A 7,142-nucleotide genomic window follows, 5' to 3' on the forward strand; every position below is an offset into this window, starting at 1 on the left:
TTCTTTAAAAGAATCAAATGCCTGTTCAGTTATCACAAATTATGTTTTTGATTGTAGTTGGAAGTGTTCCATTTCAACTGCAGACATCATCAGCCGCCAATGTATAAAAGTTCCTAGATCCTGTAACTTGTGCAACTGCTCGACGACAGTCAGATGTGTAGCCACTTCAAGTGTTGTTCGCATCTCGTGAATGCGGTTATAAGTAGTAAGTACATACATTTAAATAATATATCAGAGAGTGTACACGAATACCAAAGGGCGCGAAAAGCACAATAACGGCTGAGGACCACGGGATGAGCGTGCAACATGTTGTTGATCAACTAGCGGTGTGAGGAAGCAGCCTATTCGGATACATGTCGCCTTATCGTCGCTTAACGCGACGTAAACCTAAGATTAAATTCTGGGGTTCTACCTGCCAAAAGCCCGATATGATTATGAGGCACGCCGTAGTAGGGGACTCAATATAAATAAAGACCACCTGGTGTTCTTTTACGATCACCCAATGCCCGGTACACGGGCGTTTTTGCATTTCGCTCCCATCGAAATGCGGCCGCCGCGGGCGGGATTTGATCCCGCGACCTCGGGCGCAGCAGCGCAACACCACAGCCACTAAGCCACACGGCACAGGTCGACGTACACCCATAGAATAAAGACCAACTTTGATCCTGTGATCAAAAGGTATGGAGACCAGGTGTCTTGCAAAAAAAGAAAAAGAAAACAAAAAGAGCGAATTTTCTTGAGGCCTTCGCATGTAACCTGAAATAGAAGGCCGCAGTTCAGAAAAAGCCTCCCAAACGTCATAGTACATTCGTCAGTTTCGGTTTGTCGATCTGCGCGCCGAGATTGTTCCTTTCTTTTTTGGTCTTTTTCGCGAAACCGTGGACGACATACTTTTGAATACGGGTGCTCACAACAGCGTATAGTGTCACTACGTGTTCTTAATCGAAGGCCGTCTCTAGTGCGAGCAGCTGTCGATAGGCCGGCCGATGCGGAGTGGATTACCAATACCGTTAGTCGCTCACTTTTCTAAGCTGCTCGATACTGCGAAAATAGCAACTTCTAACGCAGCAACAAGACTTCACCCATGATGATTTCCGCATCCGCCATTTTACAGAAAGAGAAGGCACTATTCTTTTACCTGCGACCAGCAAGGGCAGCGTAAGGGCGTCGCTTCCTTCGGCGTTAGTAGCCGCACATGTATAGTTGGCTACGTCTTCGACTTGGATTCCGTCAATAGCGATAGATGTTCCCGTTGCCTTGACGCTTGTCTTCACGCGAGCGGTGTCCTTGACTGGTTCGCCGTTCCTGTACCACGCCATCGTGTAGGGTCCCTCCGAGCCCTTTTTCACAAAACACGTTGCCATAGTATCCTCTCCCAAGGAGAGATCGCTGGAAAATCCACTGGTCCGCAGTTTCGGTGGGCCTGAAACCCAAATAATGTGAGGCAAACAGTGCCACCGATACGCTTCCAGAAGCGCGTTCGTCTACCAAATTGCACGCTGTTATTTAAATGCACATCCATGGCCCAGTGCAACCCGCTGGAAAAAAAAGTTACTCTAGCCTAATTTCTAGGCATCTGCCTACGTAAGATATACAGGATGTTTCAGTAATGACTCTCGTTAAGAAAAATGAGGGGTTCGACATAAAATGGTAACGTTTGGTGATCAAATTTAATCGCAATGCTGGACATCAGAAGTTATTATTAAGAAGTTTCTCTAATCAGCCATTAAACTATTTACTTTAGCAAGCATATTGTAGTTGAATAACTTAAGTCAGCCAGCGTTCGCCGCATAACCGTTTGCTATAAACTGTACCTTGCACAACTTACAACACTACGGCCTCGAAATGTGAGTCGGGGTACACTGCTTTTCCAGTCAACAATGTTTCAGCACTGCATAGGTTGACCTGCGTCAACCAAGCCACTCAGAAATGACGCAAAACCAAAAAAAAAAAAAAAAAGGGGGGGGGGGGGGTACGACGCGGTTTTGAAGTTCCCGCACGAGCCAGCTGTGACGTCATGAATTTTCACGGCATCTTCGCCGGCCTAGTTACGAGTTTTTATTGGTAAATATGGATTACATTGTACTCCAGAAGGGCCACACAATGAACATTGCAAGTATTAAGACCTTTTACCTAGTCACAACAGCCCAAATAGGACAAAATACTTTGAAATATGTGACGTCACACTGACATATCCGAGTTGGGGTTTCGGCGCGACATTTCAGAAATGAAACTGTGACCTTAATTTTCCCTTCTACTATTAGCCTATTGCCATGAAATTAATAAACGTGAGCTTTGAAACAATGCATTATTAGCCTAACTGTAACAATGCATTATTAGTGTTCCTGTTCTTTAATGTTCAGAGATATTTCATAAAACAGTAATGGGCTTCTCTAGCCAGATTTACTGGCTTCGCTTATTGATCAGTGAAGTGCGGAAATTAAAGTCATCAGATGTGCCAGACACACGGAGCAAACAACCTGAACAAGCGATGTTGTTTATCGCGTTTTTCTACGGTGAGCCCGTAAGTTAGCGCTTAGCTAGCACCGAAATAGCCTGGAAGCTTAATTTAGAGAAATACATGTGCTCACCTGGTCTCAGGGCGTGCAGGCTAGAGAGCACAGCTGCCAGTATCAGGAAAACGTATGATGTTCTCATCCTAATGCACTCGTAGCTGCTGGACCCCGGCTCACACAAGACACACCACCGTTCGCGACCGCGCGTTCTTGCGCTCTCAAACCTTTCGCGGATTCCCAGAGGTTGTCGACGACCAGTTTCAAATGCGCGGACAACTAGCGGCACCTTGCGGCAGCGCTGGAAACCATGAAAGCCGTGACGATGTTTTTGATAGCGGGCGCTTTAGTTTGACATGCGTAGTACTAAAGACGCATGAATATTCAAAATTTCGAATTCGAATCGAACGGTCTTCGCTATTCGATTCGACAATTCACTATCCAATGTTGTTGAAGATTCGTTCTGCTAGGAATACTTTGAGGGAAAACAATAGTTGTTGCAGTCTACAAGGTAGGAAGACCGATGAAAGTGGCGACCCTTACGAATGATTCTGCTGTAGGAGAACCGCGGTTGCGCAGACAAATCAGCTTATGATCCGAATGATAGAAGAGCACTCATGCACGGTAGTTTCCTGTTAAATAAGTATGTCTTGCCTTAGGCTGCCTCCGACATCGTTTCGATTTAGACAAAGCAATTTATTTATTTTGCCAATCTCACCATGTTTGTACTCCTTTAAAACGATGTGCAGTGCTGTAGTATTGAACTTTGTTCTTTGAACGAGTAGTGTACAGGGACGACCACATCTAAGGTGACCACCTCATTAGTATTCAAGACATCGTAGAAGATGATGTTCAGTACATAATTCTAAAAATCATTATTGTGTTTATCGACACGATGATTACACATCGTATAACGAACATTTCGCTCGTGAAGTAGAATAAACGCTGTAGTTTTACCGGCTTGAGTACTAATGAGGTGTTCACCTTAGATGTGGTCGACCCTGTACATCCTATACTAAGGCTGAGCCTCAAGGAACGAATTTTCTCGACGAAACTTAGCCCGACGCGCCGCCTTATTTTCAATGCACCGCCCCTCATGCGACGATTTATCGGTGTGCCGATCTCATTGTTGTTGTCACGTTATGGGGGAAAAAAAGAAGTTGTACCTGCTGTACTAGAAAACAATATTTGTGCAAGTTCATTGGTGTAGTAGAATTGTGCTTAAAGCGCAAAAAGCAAGCGCCGCCACCGCCTGTATAGCTTAACAAGAGGTACACCGCTAACTTTCAGCACGCCTGGTTCGAAAGAATGTGGCAAAACGGCCTATTTATAACGTTGCATGTACAGTGGTGAGCTCTGTTGGGGCGAACACCTCATTAGTATTCAAGTTGGTATAACTTCAACATACCTTCTACTTCATGGGGGAAATCTGCCGAATACGACGCCTAATGATGATGCCGATAAAAGAAATAATAATTTTCTTTATTTTGTGCTAAACATCAACTGCTATAGGCTCGTGAATACTAATGAGGTGTTCACCCTGACAGTGCTCACCACTGTACCTTAGAATTCAAAAACAATGTTTGCGCCACCCGAGCATTGAATACACACCTTCCCCGAGGGAGGCGGAGACCACTGTACCAAAGCTCAAGTAGCAGTTTACTGACGGACGTTTTCACATTTGTGGGGCATCTTGATATCAGGTTTCTAGCGCGAATAAGAATGGACAGAAGAAGGCACCCAGGACACACACGGCCCTCGTTCGATTACTTTCGCAACGATTTCTTTTTAGGATATCGGCTTGTTAATAAGACACCTTTCCTCTACAATTTTCGGCAAGTTATACACAAAAATTGGCTTTCTAACAAATTCGAAACCTGCATGCGGTCGCTGCTGAAAGCTCCTTTTTTTTTTTCAGAACTGCGGGTGATCGCTGTCTTGACATTTTCTGTCGAAAAGAAGTACGGCAGCACGCGCATCTAGATGCTTGCTTTGGCCCCAGCACAGCTGAATGGTTTGATTGCCGAGTAGTGTAAAAGTTGTGTGCGTAAGACGACCGGTGTCAATTTTTTTACGCGCGCGTGCAAGTATGCCAGCTTAACTTCGGCCGCAGATCCAGCTCCACGCCAGAGATCGCTACGTTTTGTCGTCTTTTCGTTGGGTCTTCGATGACGTGTGCTTGCCCTTCTGCCTGCTGGCTTTGGACCTGTTCGGCGTTTATTCTGAGTCTACATTAGAGCACTGCACGGGCCTGATTTTTCGGCCCGAGCCCGGCCCGGGCCCGGGCGTACATGACCGAGACCAGCCCGGGCCCGGCCCGGGCCCGTGCTACTGAGCCCGGGCCCGGCCCGGGCCCGGGCGTTCATTATTAAGCTTAGCTAGGGCCCGCGTGTGCATGACCAGGCCCGGCCTGTAAGAAAGAAATTCTTTTTTTTTACTTACAGATTGTACCGTATCTGTCAGCCACACCTTCTCGAGGTTTAATCAGCTGCAGTATATAAGCAATAAAAGGCCGAAATCTTTGTTTCTCCCGCGGGAACATCAGTAATCTGGCCCATTGCCTGTGCTACTATTTTTCTGGTGGTGCGCATGCACTTACCTTGATTTGTACGATATGGTTCAATGATGCCATTTAGCATGCAAATATACAAGGCGCTTCATTTTAGCTGAACCAAATATTTAAAGATTGCCTGTGGCCGATAGCACAGTTATATTGATCTAAACTACTCGATGAGGCGGCCATTACTTCCACGAGAAATCAAAACGCCTAATTGAAGAATTAACATAATTACGATAATTATCGTTTTAATTAATTATTTTATGGCACATATTTCAATCTACGAATTATAGCCGCCGAGTTCGCGAGGCGTATCCACTTGGAACAAATTCTCAGGACTAAACCAGTTTCGAGATAATAATTTTCGAAGTGTCCGACAAAATCAATCAAACCAAATGAATTTATTGTCCAGTTTACATGCTGGACTGTCATTTTGGACTAAAAGCTACATATGTAGCTTGACGTGACCCAAAAGGCCAGGCAAGGCAATAGTACAGCAAACAGTGTGCACACATGCACAATAATTCACATATATTTCCAGCTGTCGCTGGAATTCCTCATAGACGAAATAGCTATGAACGGAAAGACTAAGAATATTTGCGTCACGGCGAATTAACAGAATTGGAAAAAGTTTTAACAGAATGCATTTTAAACCACACTACAATAACAATACTAGCTATACAAAACAACGCAACACCAGCTATACAACATAGCATGAGACTGAATTTTACAAGATCAACATTCGCTAAGAAAACGAAACAGGATTTACATTATATTCTCAGAACCATACACAAAAGCAGAATAATAATCACATCAGATACATTACAAGCGACCAAAGTGTCAGCTGAGTTCTTTCTTACTGAAATTACCGCCATTTTTGTATCTGATCAAAGTATGATCTGAAGCATGGATTTGACCATATCTCAGGATTTCTTGTGTTCGCATTAATGCGACGACGCTCTAAGGAGGCTAATTGTTTTATGTAGTTCCAAACTAATTCTGACATGGATGGCCTTATGGATGGTCAAAACGCCTAATTGAATATTTAACATAATTACGCGAATTAACTTTTTAATTAATTATTTTACGGCACATCTTTCAATCTACGAATTCTAGCCGCCGAGTTCGCAAGGCGTATCATACCAGTTGGAACGAATTCTCAGGACTGAACCAGTTTCGAGATATTAATTTTCAATATGCCCGACAAAATTCATGGGCGTTCTAATGAACTTTTTGAGGAAAACGCTGTTTTATGCATTGAAGCACAAAAGTAACGAGCGAAGTTCGCTGCTTTGACGCCCGATATTGAATTCAACTGAGTTTATTTGCAACAGTGTTGCGGCAGACCAGGAAAAAAAAAAAAAAGCTGACCAAACTAGTTGAGAGGACAGCTTGAATAGATTTAGACAAAGGGGCCTTTTCTTTACTAGTATGCAACAACCAGTATACGGATCGAAGGAAAGAAGCGAAGTTTCCAGCTGATGGGCATGTGATCGTTTGAACGCAGATACAAGTCGCGTCCCACTGGTTGGCAACACAATAACGAACAATAAGAAAAACACCATTCAGCTAAGCGAATAAATGACATCACCTTGCAGTACCAGGCCGCATTTACATGCAATTAGGAACTGTCGTATTATAAGAGACCGCGTTTCATGGGTCAGCAGTCTGTATACGTTAGAAAGTAATCGGTTGATACCGCCAGTAAACCAGCCGTTTTTTCTTTCTTTTTTTTTTTTAGCAAATAGGAGGATGCACGAAGCGACTCGGATGACTATACCTTGGGTTTAGATATGTATACATGTAGCCACAACTACAGTTGCAATTGAAATATTCAGCGACACGCAGCAGCAGAAGCATCCGACATCGCTATGATGAGCCGGAGAATTTGTCAGGATCACTGCCGACGGCGCCGTGACGCTGACCTTCTGGCGAGTTGGTGCGACACAGTGTGAAGTTTGTAGCGCAAATAAGTCACAGACGACGGCGAACGAGACATGCTTTTTTTTTCTCTCTCTTGCTGTCGTCTGTGTCTCGTTAAATACATAGTTATAGAATTGTGATCGGATACT

This window comes from Dermacentor silvarum, chromosome 10, assembly GCF_013339745.2.
Source record: "Dermacentor silvarum isolate Dsil-2018 chromosome 10, BIME_Dsil_1.4, whole genome shotgun sequence".
NCBI classification, from domain to species: domain Eukaryota; kingdom Metazoa; phylum Arthropoda; class Arachnida; order Ixodida; family Ixodidae; genus Dermacentor; species Dermacentor silvarum.